The sequence below is a fragment of the Arachis hypogaea genome, chromosome 17 (genome assembly GCF_003086295.3).
Source record: "Arachis hypogaea cultivar Tifrunner chromosome 17, arahy.Tifrunner.gnm2.J5K5, whole genome shotgun sequence".
In the NCBI taxonomy this organism is placed as follows: domain Eukaryota; kingdom Viridiplantae; phylum Streptophyta; class Magnoliopsida; order Fabales; family Fabaceae; genus Arachis; species Arachis hypogaea.
This window is the reverse complement of record NC_092052.1, coordinates 26756777-26773550: the sequence shown is the minus strand read 5'-3', so window position 1 is coordinate 26773550 and position 16774 is coordinate 26756777. Positions and strand designations below refer to the sequence as shown.

At 35.2% G+C, this 16774-nt stretch overlaps 1 long non-coding RNA gene across 3 annotated transcripts; it reads left to right on the top strand.

Moving 5' to 3' along the window:
* The first annotated feature begins 1568 nt into the window (after positions 1–1568).
* LOC112766908 (uncharacterized) lies at positions 1569–3924 on the top strand. 3 transcript variants are annotated; one of them, XR_003184614.3, is made up of 5 exons: positions 1573–1825; positions 2000–2152; positions 2254–2275; positions 2405–3120; positions 3303–3924. It is a non-coding gene; the product is annotated as an uncharacterized lncRNA (long non-coding RNA). The 3 variants fall into 3 exon arrangements; XR_003184613.3 differs by having other exon boundaries at positions 1569–1825; positions 2000–3120; XR_003184615.3 differs by having other exon boundaries at positions 1806–1898; positions 2000–3120.
* The last annotated feature ends 12850 nt before the right edge of the window (positions 3925–16774 follow it).

Sequence of the window (16774 nt, the reverse complement as noted above, 5' to 3'; positions counted from 1 at the left end):
AGAGGTTGCTCCACCAAAATTATTTTCAACTGTCCCCCTATTTATTTCTCTTATAAATCTTCCCATTATAAATTCATTAGCAGGATATGGAAGTTTTGTTATATACATACTAAGATAATGATTTTTATCTTCTTCTTTTAATTTGTAATAATGTATTCTATATTCACATATATAAGACTCCACATTACATAAATCATATATCTGAATATTAGCTAAATGGTTTTTTGCTTCTTGATATTCTTTATTATAGACTTCTTGTCTATGATCTATAATATTTTTTCCAAAAAATTCTTTATATAGAATCATCATTATATGTAATATCTTATCATAAGCTGTTGTTTTTGTTGCTAATTCTTCTATTATTTGGTTTTCTATTGATGTCATATAATTTCTTATAGTTCCTTTAGTATGAAACCCTATGTAATTCCAAATATCTCTTCCAGATAATTCACTAAGTTTTGGATTAGTAAAGGCTTCTAATAAGAAGGAATTCAACCAATTTTCGAAATTTTCTTTTTCATTCTTTTTACAGTCTAAATCGAGCATTCTTTCTCCTTCCATTTCCTGGGTTTTAGGAACGTATTTTGATGGTATTTTTGTATATTTTGAATCTTTATTTATAAACCCTTTTTTAAAAGCATAATTATCAAAACCTGTTTCCCATTTAAATTGAGATTGACTATCCTTAGATGTTCCAGCTTCGTTTTTTACTTGTATTGGAATTGCTGGTTCTTCGTCACTTGAATAATCTAGGATGTGTTCTTCATTTTCTATATTTTCAGAATTTACTAATTCTTCTTCTATTTGAAATCCCTGTTCCATAATATTATTTTCCTGAGCCATTTTTAATTGTTTAAAAAGCATTGTAACTTTTTCTAATTTTTCTTCAATATTCATAATTTCAATGGTGGTTTTACTTTTAATTCTGCTATGTTGATTATATTTTGAAAATTTTCTTCTTTGGGATTCTCTTTCTGAAAATATTTATTTAATATCTGTTTGATTTCGTTTATATTAGGTTCCTCTTTTTCCTTATTTCTTTGAAATTTTATAGATACTAAAATTTCTTCAAGCATATCTACTATAGAATTTAATTGTGGGTTAAAAGTATGATAAAGATGTGGGGAATCATTTCCATGGTAGCATTTTTTAGAAATTCCGTGTGAAATATAAGTTTTTTCAGGTTTTTGAAGTCTTTCAATAAAACTTATAGTAAAATAAAGATTTTGAGAAAAATCATTTTGTATTGATTTTAGGAATTCGGTGTCATTACAATTAACATTAGTTAAAATCATTAGTTTTTGATCTATTAATTTTGATAGTTTAATAATTTCTTCTCTTAAATCTTCTAATTTACTTTTTTCTATTAGGTAACGCTTTTTCTTATAAAAAGCTATAATTTTAAGTGTTTTGTAGTAAAAAGTGTGATTTTAAAATGTATGGTTTAAATTTTGCCACGTAGACATCTTTAGAAAAAGTTGTTTTTGTAATGTTTATGTGAGTGGTGGCTTTTCTTAAAACTTGATATCAGCCTTGATATGTTTCACTTTATACTTATCACTTGGCAGTTTGAGAAATATCTTTCCTGTTCTAATAAAAAGAATATTAAGAATATAGCTGAAACGTGTCCAACTCTAGGTCACTTTAGATTGTAAGGTGGACACATCACACTGCAACATATGTCGTGCTGCAGTTATAATTATTTAGATAAATGACAAAACTGGCCTCTGTAGATCATGCTTTGATTTTAATGCCATTTGAGGACTAACTGTTGCTAAAAGCTGTACCTTTTACGTGGAGTGTTGTATTGGTTGAATATGCACTGGTGAGATTATGTAATGAATATACCTGGGTGTAAATTATTGCAGGCATCTGAATTTTAAATCTAGATAACATAGGTTGTCTGCTTTACTGAATATGCTCACAGCTCACCTAACACAATCTCTTGGTGATAATAAAAGTACTGTATGAATACTAAAAAATATTAATTCTCATGCAGATTTGAAGATGATAAAAGTGTTTCCAACATATCTGAAAACTATGGGAAGAATATACCAGTGGGGAACGAGTCACCCTTAACTTGTACATAGGTGAAATTGTTTCCCTTATTTGTGAAGGCATGTCATCATCATCATAGGCAAGTAAAAGAAAAGTAAGTGGTTTTCTTCTGCCTTTGCTGTTGGATTATTTAAACTTTATTTCAGCTGAGTTATTTTCGTTTAGAGATTCACAAATTTTCTGTTGTGTCTGCAGTCTTCCCAGGCTATATGAACAGGTTTGTGCCTAGTATTGAGTTTATTAAAAATAGCAGAGGATAACTATTTCAGTAATTTAGTGTTTTTCCTATAAAACAGTAGAGGATAACTAGTATAAAATCTTGATTAATTTTAGTATACTTTACCAGGTTATAAAAGCGTTTGGCAATCCAGATTTCTTGAATATGGTATTTCCTTTGTTGTTTGATATGACCAAGTCAGCACCCTGAAATCTGGGCAGCAACCTTTGGCCGGTGATACTACAAAAACAAGTGATGACAAGTTCTAGATTTTCATTTATATGTTGCTATTCTTTTTACTCGTTAGATAGTTTATGACCGATGGAGGGTACTCCAATAATTAGTAGCAAAAGGAAGAAAAACTATATATAGAAATTTTAAGAAAGATTTGAGATTTCCATGGTCTGTTTATCTATTTGGTTTATCTTTGGATACTATATGGCAATGGCGTTTGGTTTATGATGTTGATGCCATAGACTGTACAAACTTTTTTACTGATATATCTTCTTTGCAGATTCGGACAGTGAAGAAATTTTGGTTCCGCATACCAAACTTGTGGTGTGTCTAACCTCTTGCATCCATGTGGCTAATACCAATATAAGTGATATTCTTGAAAATCAAGAGCTTAATCCTCCTGTACGCAGTATTTACCGATTTCAGCCATTGTTAGATGTATTTATGAGAGGTTGCAGCAGTTATTTGTCAGGAAGGGTAGAGAGGCACAAGCACAAATGGCAGTCGGTAATCGGTTTTCTGAGTAGCTACTAGCTGCTGTTGAGAAGGACAGGGAAAAAATTCTCAAGATGTGTGTTACACACTGTGACAACAGGGCCTCAGTATTTATGGTACAAGAGTTAGAACTTTTGAGAGTTGGTTGATGAACGGATATTTTATATGCTTTTTGGCATCATTTTCATATAGTTTTTGTTATGTTTTGTTTAAGTTTTATTATATTTTCATAAGTTTTAGTAAAAAATTCATATTTTTGGATTCTACTTTAAGTTTGTGTGTTTTATGGTGATTTTAGGTATTTTCTAGCTGAAATTGAGAAGTTTGAGCAAAAGTCTGATTTAGAGACAGAGAAAAAACTGCAGATGCTGTCAGGATCTAACCTCCGTGCACTCTAAAGGAGCATTTCTGGAGCTACAAAAGTCCAAATGGCACGATCTTAACGGCTATGGAAAGCTAACATCCAGGAATTTCTAGAAATATATAATAGTCTATACTTTGCTTTGGAAATAAAGGCCCAAAATTGGCGTTCAACGCCAGCCACCAGCCCCATTCCTGGCGTCCAACCCCCAAAAGGGAGTAGCTGGCGTCCAACGCCCAAATAGGAGTCCCAAGCTGGCGTTCAACGCTCCTAAGGAGTCCTAGCACGTGGAGATACTCCAAGCTCAGTCCAAACACTCACCAAGTGGATCCCAGAAGTTGATTTTCGCACTATAGGACTAGCTTAACTTATTTTCTGTAATTCTTAGTTAGCAGATTAGTGTATATAGGAGAAGATCAACCATGTTTAGATCTCTCTCTCCAGCATATCTTACATTCAAACACTATTCTATGTACAATATAAGTCACTAAGTTCCTAAGGTTAAGGTTAGGAGTTCTGCCAATTCTTATGAATTAATAATATCATTATTCTATTTCAACCTATGCTTGATTCTATTCTAAGATGTATCTTCGTTCTTCATCCTAATGGATTGGGAGTGTAACTTGACCGTCATCCCAATTCCACATGGATTCTTGCGAGTCCTTGACGGGATAGTATTGAACCACCAACTTGATTATATATCTCTTAGATGGCTAATCCACGGCTTCATTGGGGACTTCTCGAGACATTAGTTCAGCCGAGGTGCGGGACGATTAGGGCCTTTGTGGTATAGGCTAGAACCAAAGGAGCAGCGTTCTTTGATCCGAAAGATCCGACATTGTCTGTGGCATTTTGAGTAGGATCACCAAGGGAATGAACTGCTAGAGCTTCACCCCGTTCAGATTGGATGACCGCTGACCCGGCGTTAATCATATACAGCCTGCCATAGAATGAATCAATCAGAAATTGGAGTAGATGGTGAGAAAAGTTTATCCAGAAGGAAGAAGCATCTCCGAAGCCTCAACCGTTCTCACACCATTGATTTTACACCTATCTAATAATGTTTTATTTAATTATTCTGCTTTATGCGTTTTCTCTTGACAACTATATTTTCTATCCACCTAACTAAGATCTGCAAGGTAACCACTGCTTGCTCAAACCAACAATCTCCGTGGGATCGACCCTCACTCACCTGAGATATTATTTGGACGACCTGGTATACTTGTCGATCTATCTGTGCGAAATGTGCAAAGTCAGTTTCGTGCACCAAGTTTTTGGCGCCATTGTCGGGGATTGTTCGGATTTGACAAACTATCGGATTATCTTGTTGCTTAGATTAGGTACTTTTTACTATTTTCTTTGTGTCTTTTGTTTTCTTTTCAAAAAATTTTTCAAAACCTTTTCTTTTCTTTATTTATCTTTGTCTTTTGTGTGAATCTTTTGTTCTTGTTCTTGTTCTTGTTAAAGTTTCGAACTTTCTTAATGTCTTTTCCAAAAATTTTCAAAAATAGTGTCTTTTGTTTTAGTCTAGTGTCAGTTCTTAAGTTTGGTGTTGTTTCTGTGTTCTTTATTTATCTTTATTTCTTGGTATTCAAGTTGTTCTTGTTTCTTTTCTTGTTTTGATCTTAAAATTTTTAAGTTTGGTGTCTTTTGGTGTTTTTCTTTTAGAAAAAGTTAGTATCTTTGATTTAAAAATTTTAAGTTTGGTGTCTTTTGGTTGTTTTTTTCTTTCTTCATTAATTCAAAAAATAAAAAATATCTCCTTTATCTTTATTAAAAATTTTCTAAAATTTCACTTTCTTTTTTTATCTTGATTTAAAATTTTTTAAGATTGGTGTTTTCTTGTTAGTAAAGTCAAATTTCAAATTTTAAATCTTATCTTTTCATATCTTTTTCAAATCTTTATCTTATCTTTTTATCTTTCTTTAAATTTCAAAATTCCTATCTTATCTTATTTCAAATTTAATTTTTAAAACTCAATTTCAAAATTAAAATTTCAAATTTTAAATTTCAGTTTCAAAATTAAATCTTTTTCAAAAATCAAATTTCAAATCTTATCTTTTCAAATCTTCACCATATCTTATCTTTTCAAACTTAATTTCAAATCTTTATCTTATCTTGTTCCAATTTCAAAATTCAAAATCAAATCTTTTTAAATTTTTATCATATCTTTTCTAATTTTAAATTTTAAAATTAAATCTTTTTCAAATCTCCTATCTTATCTTAATTTTAAATCTTTTTTAATTAGTTACTTGTTTTCTCTTTTCTCTTTTTCAAAACTTCCTAACTAATTCCTCTCTCTTCTATTTTAGAAAACTTCTCACTTCTTTCTCTTTCTTCTTTTTCGAAAATCATTCTTCAATTTTCAAATCTTTTTAGTTAATTAGCTTTTAATTTTCTTCTTGTTTTTGAAATTAAATAAATAACTAAAATAAAAACAAAAATATTTTAATTCTAGTTTCTCTTTTTACTTCTTAATTTTTGAATTCTTCATCTCATTCTTCTACCCTCATTCTTCTTTCTTCTTCACACCCCAAAGGAAGTTACCTATACTTTGACATAGAAACTTTCATTCTCTTTCTTTCTTGTTCTTCTTTTTCTTGTTTATGAGCAGGAAGAGAGATAAAGAACCTCTCTTTGATCCTGATCCTGAATCTGAGAGGACCCTAAGGAGGCGTTTACAACAAGTTAAAGCACAACACTCCGGAAGAGATCTCAAAGAACTTTTTGAACAAGAAACAGAAAATACAAGCATGGCAGCCGAACAGAACAATGGAGGAGATGCAAGGAAGGTTCTTGGTGACTTTACTACACCCACTTCTGACTTCTATGGAAGAAGTATCTCCATACCTGCTATTAGAGCAAATAACTTTGAGCTTAAGCCTCAGTTAGTCTCTCTAATGCAACAGAATTGCAAATTTCATGGACTTCCACTGGAAGATCCACATCAATTCTTATCTGAATTCTTGCAAATCTGTGATACTGTTAAGACCAATGGAGTGGATGCTGAGGTCTACAGGCTTATGCTTTTCCCTTTTACTGTTAGAGACAGAGTTAGGATGTGGTTGGATTCTCAACCCAAAGAAAGCCTAGACTCTTGGAAAAAGTTGGTCAATGCTTTCTTGGCCAAGTTCTTTCCACCTTAAAAGATGAGCAAGCTCAGGGTGGAAGTACAAACCTTCAGATAAAAAGAGGGTGAATCCCTCTATGAAGCTTGGAAAAGATACAAGCAACTGATCAGGAGATGTCCTCCTGACATGCTCTCAGAATGGTCTATCCTAGGTATTTTCTATGATGGTCTATCTGAGATATCCAAGATGTCCTTGGATCACTCTGCTGGTGGATCACTCCACTTAAAAAAAAATGCCTGAAGAGGCACAGGAACTCATTGAAATGGTTGCAAACAACCAGTTCATGTACACTTCTGAGAGAAATCCTGTGAACAATGGGGTAGCTCAGAAGAAAGGAGTCCAAGAAGTTGACACTCTGAACGCCATATTGGCTCAGAACAAGATCTTGACTCAACAAGTCAATATGATCTCTCAGCATTTAACTGGAATGCAAGCTACAACTAGCAGCACTCAAGACACCTCATATGATGGAGATGCCTATGATCCAGATCAACCCATGATAGAAGAGGTAAACTACATGGGAGAACCCTATGGAAACACCTACAACTCCTCATGGAGAAATCATCCTAACCTTTCATGGAAGGATGAACAGAAGCCTCAGCAAGGCTCCAACAATAATCAAGGTAGAAGAACCCAGAATAAGTTTAACAACAGACCACCATTTTCATCTTCTCAAAAATAGATGAAGACTTCTAAGCAGAGCCTTTCTGACTTAGCAACCATAGTCTCTGAACTCTCTAAGACCACTCACAGTTTCATAACAGAAACTAGGTCCTCCATCAGAAATCTGGAGATACAAGTTGGTCAACTGAGTAAGAGAATCCCTGAGACCCCTCCTAACACTCTTCCTAGTAACACTGAAGTGAACCCATGAGAAGAGTGCAAGGTCATTACAGTGGACATTGAGGCCAAATTTGAAGGGGATGATCTCGAGTTGAACGCCAGTAAGGAACTCCTTACTGGGCGTTTAACGCCCAAAGAGGAACCATCATTAGCGTTGAACGCCAGTAAGGAAGTCCTTACTGGGCGTTCAACGCCCAAGGAAGTACCATCACTGGCGTTGAACGCCAGTAAAGGGATACAAGCTGGGCATTCAACGCCCAAGGAGACACAACTCCTGGCATTGAACGCCACAATAGGAGTAGTTGGCGACCCTAAGCCCACTGAGAAATTTCCTATTGAAGAACTGATATAACCCAATGTTCATGAGGAGCCCATTGACCAGCGAGGATGACCATCGACGCGTACGCGTGACTGACGCGTACGCGTGACATGCGCTACCTGCAGAAATCGCAGAAAATGCTGAGGGCGATTTTGGGCTGAGTTTGGACCCAATTTTCGGCCCAGAAACGCAGACTAAAGCGAGGGGACAAACAGAGACTCAAGACACATTGAATCATTATTCACAATTTAGGTTTTAGATGTAGTTTCTAGAGAGAGAGGCTCCCTCCTCTCTCTAGGTTTTAGGATTTCTCTTAGTTTTAGGTTTATTTCTTCTCAATTCCAGGTTCAATGTTCCTTTAATTTAGTTTCTCTTTTACTTTTAATATTTTTAGCATTCTAGTTTATTTATTTACCTTGTTTATTATTCTATGTTGCTATTTTACTTTATGAACTCTCATGTTAGATTGAATTTCCATATTAATGCAATTTATGTTTTCTATATTTATGATTGTTACTTCCTTTATTTATCATCATTGACTTGCAATTGGTCATTTAGGTTTTATTATCTCTTATTAATTTCTATGTTTTTATGTTATGCTTTCTAAGTGTTTGATTGAATGTTTGGGAGAGTTTTAAATTAGCTTTTTATATTTTTGGCTTTGGTTGATTAATTAGAGACTCTTGAGTTATCAAATTCCTTGTTGATTGATAATTGAAAGTTGCTAATTGATTTGGATCCCTCTAAAGCTAGTCTTTCCTTAGGAGTTGACTAGGACTTGAGGAATCAAATTGATCCATCCACTTGACTTTTCTTCATAGTTAGAGGTTAACTAAGTGGGAGCAATGGCAATTCTCATCACAATTGATAAGGATAACTAGGATAGGACTTCTAATTTTCATACCGTGCCAAGAGTTTTCTTAGTTATTAATTTATTTTTTTTGTCATTTAAATTCCTTGTTCAATATTTCAAAAACCCAAAAAGATACTTTTCCATAATCAATAATAGATACACCTCCCTGCAATTCCTTGAGAGACGACCCGAGGTTTAAATACTTCGGTTATTAATTTTATTTGGGTTTCCTTTCATTCCAAGAAAGAGGTTGGTGCTCTGCTCTATTACCATTTCTTCACACAATGCTTAATTTCATGTTGTACTACTGAAGGTAGTATAGTATTCATAGTATTTTTATAATAAGTAAAATATGATCATTGTGTAATGCTGCCAAGTCTTCTGCTTATATGGCATTTTCAAACAAGTCTCTTATGTTTTAATTATATCCCAACAAAGAGACTTTGGAGCCAAAATATACCTTGCTGTAATGGATAATGAATTTGTTCACTGAGAGATCCATTTGAAACATGCTCATACACCAAATAGAGGTGATCTTCTCCTTTGGCATATCCTAATAGCTCCACCTGCCACAGTTATTTACTTATTTATATATATATATATGTAACCAAAATTGGATGATTTTGCATGTCAAAGAACACTCGAGAGCTATTTGCTTACAATGTTGATATGATGGATCTTACACAAGGCCTTGAGTTCCGCATAGAATTCCTTAGTCTTGTTAGACCTCATCTTATTCACAGCAACCTCCTGCAAGGAAATTATAATTCTCCAAATTAGCACATTGATTAATGTATTATTCTGGCCCATTGAAGAACTCAAGGTGGATTTGCATACCTTCTGCTCTAAGATTCCAAAATAAACACTCCCATATCCGCCAACTCTAATTTTTGGAGCTTCATCAAAGTTATTTGTAGCCTCTTCTATCTCCTCAAGACCATATATCACTGGCCTTTCTGATTCAATTTGCATTACATCTGCACCAATGTTTTAGTTTCCTTATTCCTGTTTGAATAATAAACCTTTTGTTTCCAAATTGCTATTACCTCCCATATATTCTTTGTAAAGGATGGAGTTATGCAAGGTAATATTTCTGTTGACAAATGATCTTTTAGAGACAACTGTGGAATCATTTCTGGTGATATGATGGACTCTCCTTCTCCAAAGAATTATGAGAATGGTGATAATGATAACTGAAAGTAACAGTACTCCCACGACGATACCAACTATCATTGGCCAGTTCCATTTCGTTTCTGCCAAAGAAAGACCAAGTGGCAAAACAGTTGAATTAGCCAGTGCTATGCACAGTGTCTAAAGGCAGTTTCTTGGACCAAATTTTTTAGCTATGAGAAGCATTATCAGATGAAGTGGAAATAGATCAATAACAAACGACTTGTCATTCATATTTCAAATTAGGAGGAGACAAAAAAATGTAAAAACTATTGTAACATCCGACCATGGTGCCTATAACGGCTGCAACTCCTTATTCTAGATGCAGTTCCAACAAGCTATCAGAAAATAAAGCTACTTCTTTGCTAACAACTAAAGTGTAAAACATTTATAAATATAACTCGTGCACAATTTAACAAAAGAAATCATGGACCTAGCTAGGAGTTGAATTTGATCTGAGACAACTTACTTTTTGTGGGTTGTGGAGGAACCCCATGAACCCCATTCAACTCCAAAGGAACAAAGAGCACCCAACCAATATCTATGAAACCAGGTTTCTGAGCTAGAATCTTGTTCATTCTCAGCAAGGCATGCAGGGTAGATTTTCAAATTATATTAAAAAAAAACACAGAAGTTAGATTTTTACCGACAGTAAAAAGAGTACAATCAGAATAACAAATTGCGTTTAGATATGTATTCATCACCAAATACTAGTAACACTATTAATCACTTCATCAATGGCAACCATGACCAAGTCTCCCCCTACCCTAATAGAATCATAGATCTCTTCCAGAAGCTCTCTAGGAGCACATTCCTCAGCATCATCCCTGGCATTCATGCGAACAAAGTCTAACTTGGACATCTTAGGCCAAACCATTGGGTTGCGAGTACGGGTAGCAAGTGGGGAAGCCCGCCCCGCCCCGCCCCGCCTTGCCTAGTGAGGAATCCCACCCCGCACTGCCTAACGGTGGGCTGGCGGGCTAAACCCGCCAAATATCCTTTTTTTTTCACTTTTAACTATTAAATAATATATATAAAGGCATAAAAAAATTTCTTCTATTTTTTACTTTTAACTATTATAATTTCTAAAGATATAAACAAATTATAATTTTTATATTCACAAACATTAAAGTATTTGTAATTATAAATATATAATAAATATAATTATAAACCAAGTTTTCATCCAAAACATAATTATAAATATTGTTCCCAAAGCAAAATAAACATAATCCAAAACATAATTATAAATATTGTCTCTAAAACAAAATAAACATAATCCAAAACACTCAATTTTCATCTTCATTCTCTTGTAAATTGGGTTGGGGGAAGTCGGGTTTTGGCAAAAAAATTGTAAAAATACCCCTTGCTAAAAAAAACTAAGCCCGGTGGGGAAGCCCGCCCCGCCCCGCCAAAGCCCGCGGTTTAAGCGGTGCGGGTTAGGTGGGCTTTTACTATTTGGCGGTCCCAATTTTTCAGCCCGACTCGCCTTTTTTGGCGGGTTACGCGGGGTGGCCTGATGGGTTTAGACCCGTTTGTCACCCCTAATTGTGAGCATCAGATATGTATTAACCTTTAACAAATATAAATTTTAAGGAGATTTTTAGAACGTACCTGCCTAGAACAGCAATGGTGGAGAGAGAGAGAGAGCAAAGAAGAGGCACAACGACGACTGAGAGAGCAGAACCACAAACAAGAGAGAGCAGAGCAAAGAAGCAACTATTACCTCCAAGCTCCAATTGTTCAATTTGTTCAGAATAGATTAAATTGATCATAATAGGTGAAAAAGCCCTAACAGAGTAGATGAAATTGATCGGAATCTGGATTAGGGAAGAGTACCTGCTTGAGAAATTGATGAAGACGACCGCGACAGCGTCGAGATACCAAAAGACGAAGGCGATGGCACCGCGAGGTAAAGATGATGACGACGGTGACGGCACAGAAGACAACGACGACGACGCCGAGATCTCAAAGATGAAGGCGGCTGCATAGCAAACTCAGTCAACGACGAAGACCCTGCGAGGAGAGGTGCTTCTGGCGGCGGTTACATCGGTAACTGTGTGAGAAGATGAGAGTGTTGTGGGTGAATTAGGGTTAGAGAGGGTTGATTAATTCAGTATATTTTGTTTTATTTAAATTAGCGACCGACTAATTTTAACAGTATATTTTATTGGTCACTAATCAGTTACTAAGGATTAGATTTTCAACCAATATAGTGACCACGATTTAGTGACCGAATTAGCAACCAAATTTTTCCATCCTATTTATTCTATCGGTTGCAAAATCGGTCGCTAAATAGTCGCCACCTTAACTATTAGTAACCGATTTAGTGACCACCGGTTTAGCAACCAAATTAGCGACCGACCATTTTTAGCTTCTTTTTTTTATTGGTTGAAAAATCGGTCTCTAAATAAAAAAATATCGACCAATTTTGTGACTAACAATTCCAAGGGTTACTTCCTCAATTCGGTTGCTAATTCGGTCGCTAAGTTAAAAAATAGTGACCATTTTAGCGACCAACTTTGTGTTATTCGTATAACAAACTTATCGGTCGCTAAATCAGTCGCTATTAGTGACCGATTTCTTTGGTCACTAAAATCGGTCGCTGAATATAATTTTAGCAACCGATTTAGCGACAAATTTTTTTCTAGTCCTAAAAATTCTATATCGGTAGCTAAATCAGTCGCTATTAGCAACCATTTTTTCGGTCGCTAAAATCGGTCGCTATTCTGGTAATTTCTTGTAGTGAGTGCATGCATGGCCTCCAAATCTAATATGCGTATAAAAGATGGCACCTCAAACGAATACTGGTTTGCTAGTGTATTTACCACCTCCGGCACATATGTCTTCAGAGTATCATCATCTTGATCTTCATTTTCATCTGGATCAACAACCTCGTAGTTGCTTTCAAACTCCTCTAAGCTATCACTATTGTAATCTTCTGATTCAATATTTTGGTTGGCTTCAGATTGTTCAAACTCAATATACAGCTCGATGAACAACATCTGGGAGCGAGTTTCAATATATATTGAAAACATTTCTTGCATGCTCGCTTCATCGGTTATATATTTAGTTTGAAATTAAACGAACCTACCAAATATTGACATAGGATACCTATATGAAATACATGAAACTCTTCTTGGTATTTAAGAATCTATCTTCTCACAAATTACACTTTTTAGTTCTTCAAATGAGAGTGTGAATGGAATAACAATATCTAATATATTCTCACAACAAATTTCACTCCTTCATATGTTTGTAACAACATCTGACCAAGATAATATACTTTTAACATAACTCTATCATCTACTTTTTTCTACTCAAATTGAAAACTCTAAATCTCACTGTGATTTTTAGAAAAAAAAAAAAGAAGAACTTCTGAAGAACTGAAGGATAAGAGAAAGAGAATATGAGAAGAATGTAGGAAGAAATAAGAAACGAAGAAGAACAGGACTCGTAAAAAAAGAGCTTGAGCTAAGGGACCAGAGGAAGAGAGTACAAGAATGTCCGAAGAAATGAGACACAAAGAAGAACAAGCGGAGAGTTCTGTTGTTGGTTATATTTTTTTGGTGACAAGAAAATAAAGAAAAACAAAAGATAAAGCTAGAACGGAATTAAGATATATCTCGCCGGAGAAGATCTCGAAGCTCTCTCCAAGGCTGCAAGAGCTCAACTTGATGGGCTCATGTTTAGAGCAGGACATCTCGCTATGGCGTCAGCAATGTTATTAGCAGTTTGCTAAATATGATCAACACTAGCCCTCCATCTCCACTTCAAGATCTCTTGGATTTTGCTAACCAAATCCTTGTCCAAACAATGAGCTCCCATGTTTTGATCACCAATCAAATTAAAGGCTTTTAAGTAATCTATTTCACAAGTTACTTCTCTATGGCCAGCCTCCCATGATAATAGTAACCTCTACCAAATTGCAAATAATTCACATCGGAGTACACTCACATAAGGGAGAGCTCCCATGTAGCCTCTCAACCATAAACTGTAAGAACTGAAAATTTAATAGCAGTTTAAAATAAGATAAAATAATAAATTAATTGTCCGTAATAGGTTCAAAAATTTAGACATCTTAATTTAAAAATTTAAAGATGAGATTCGAATTCAATAGATTTTTTCCACTTGAAAAATATAATTTTCTGCGAAAAATTTGCGTAAAAATATGTACCGGTAAATTAGTTGGTAGTACCGGCTTAAGCTTGTCTGGTACGGTATAAGAGTAATAAAAATGGTAGAAAAGTTTAGAAAAATATTTAGAATTGAAAATCAGGTGCTAATTCTAAAGGTTTTGGCTCAAAGTTGAGCCAAACGAACCTAAAATGCTAAGCGGTTAGACCGGACCTAGGTTGGGCCCAATCCCAACATATAAATACACAAAAATGAAGCCTTCAACCTTATAACAACATGAAACACAGTAGCTGAGTTGAGGGAGAGGAGAAGGGGGTTTCCTATTCACTCCTCTCTTCATTTGCTCATAACTTGAGCTATGATACTCCGATTTGCGTGCCATTTGCGGTCACGCGTAGCTCTTGCCGAGTTCGTCATTTTTACCTAAACAAAGTTGTTAAGAACTCAAAATCCATACTCCATTTTTCTGCCCTAGTATATTTTGCATTTTGGTTTTAGTTATTGAGTAAATTCTTTGATTTTGGTTGTTTAGGGGTGATCTAGCATTGGGTTATTGTTGGATTTTGCCCCTAATACCGTTGAATAAGGTAAGTCACTTCAAAACCCTTGTGGTTTGGTGTATTTGTGAGCCCTAAATATTGATTATAGTAAATTAATTGTGTATAGCTTGAATTTGATGATTAGTGGAGTTGGTTTTTGGCTATTGGATTGCACCTTGGTTGCTGAAGCTTTGTGAAAGCCTGCTTGAAACCATTTTTGGGTGTTTTGTGCGTGTTGAGAATCAGCTAAAGTATGGTTTCAGTTTTCTTTAGTTAATATGTAATGTTTTGTGAAACTTAGGCTAGTGGACCTTATGATAGGATTGAATTGATATTGGTTATTGATGATTGTTGATGATTGATGATGAATAATGATGTTGTTGATAATTGATGATGAATATTGATTATTGTTGATAAATGATGCAGATTAAGGGTTTTGACAATGATGAAATTGATGAATAATGATTTGTGATGGTTTGAATTGGTAATTGTGGAGAGTGGTGGTGTATGCATGAAAATTGTAGAAATAGTGGTTGAGTTTGGAACTAAATGCTTAGGTGTTGTAGGGTTGATCAATGATAGAATTGTAATTGGTAATGTGTAGGAAAGTGTAGGATTGGATTTGAGTGTGTTTGAATTTGGTTTGGTTGAAAGTTTTGGAAAACTAGATGACCTTGCAATTTTTGATAAAACCTTATTTCTGATGAACTTTAATAAGGCATAACTTTGCCTCCGGATCTTTAATTTTGATGAAACTTGATATAAGTAAAATTTGGATCCGAGAGGTTTAAGACGCTCGAAGAATGGATGAAAAAATTTTAAAATGAGAAAGTTATGCGTGTTTGAAGTTTGGGATAAAATTATGAATACTGCAGCTTTTTAACCTTTTCAAAGATTTTGAGGCATGTGTACGCGGACGGTGCACGTGATGCAAGGATTGTCCATTGCCAAGCACTTTTGTGTACACGAAACTAACATGCGTACGCGAGAATGTCATTTTTACAGGCATGCGTACACGACTTGTAACATGTGATGCGGCAACCCTTGCTGTTTCAAGTGTTCGCGTACACAGACGTAGCTCGCGTATGCGACCTTGGCGATTAGACACCCATGAGTACACGATAAAGGGAACACGTACGCATGATCCCTGTTTTTCTGAAAACTTATTTTTTTTAACATTTAATGGTTCCTCTAGTTTTCTAAACTCCTTTAATGTCTATTTAGGACTATTAGCTAGTGATTAGGCTTTAAGACTAGTGAGGATGGGTTAGGTGACTTAAATTAGATATTTTCTATTATGAGTTTAGAAGATAGTGACTTAGGCTTGGGATATAATGTAGATGGATTAGTTATGTGAATTGATGGAGTGCTAGATTGATGATGAATTCGAGAAATGGAGAACTGATGATGATTTTGGAACTTGGAAAAGAATGGTGGACTTATTGGATATTGAAAGTGATCTCTAAATGATAAATTATGATGATTTATTGTCCTGGTAAGTCGCTATGCGCCTTGGGCAAGGACGGTGTGAATCTCGCTTGTCGAGATAGCGATGCTAGCGTAGGGGCTGTGACAGTCTCTTGCCTACGTTTAGATGTGAGGGCTGAGGTAGTATCCTGCTCGCATAACCTTCTCTGCTGTAAGAGTGTGCAAGGCACTTTATCTCTGAGATTCGCATGATAGTGTGCCAGACATTATATCCCTGGAACGATAGTGTGCAGGGCACTATGTCCCTGGGTGCACAAGAGTGTATAGCGCACTATATCCCTGGCATGGCTGAAAGGCTACATCCGAAAGGATGTGTTGGATTGGCAACTTTGAACCGACAATGTGATATCACAGCCAATAGGACATGCATTCATCATATGCATCTTCTATATGTTTGTTTCCTTTGCTTAACTTCTGTTATGTCTAAATGAATCACATGCCTACTTGCTATTTGTTTTACTTGCTGTATATGTATATTATTTGTGCTTTATTTGTTTGCATTACCTGTGTTTTCTATTAGGATTAAGGAGGCTCGGTAGGCGGTGGCGATGGGATCGCATGGAGGATAGGTTAGTGAAGGCTGCGGAATAGTGGTGACTAGTATTAGTTAGAAATCCCTTAAGTTAGATTATCCTGTATATGGTTGAATTTATATATTTCTTTAAACTTGAATATTTGTATCGATGTGAAGTTCTAGGATTGCCTTTGGCTTTCGAAAACCATATATCTTATCTATTTGGCACTATTAGCATAATGAGAACCCCCGGTTCTCATACCATATGTTGTTGTTATTTTTCAGATACAGGTCGCAACCCACCTCAGTGAGTTTGCAGGATGGTGACAGAGCGGAGGATCACTTTTATCTTTTGTATTTTGTTTATTTTGCTTTAGTGTTCTCTCACTTTTTGTATATTGTACTCATTGCCTTAGAG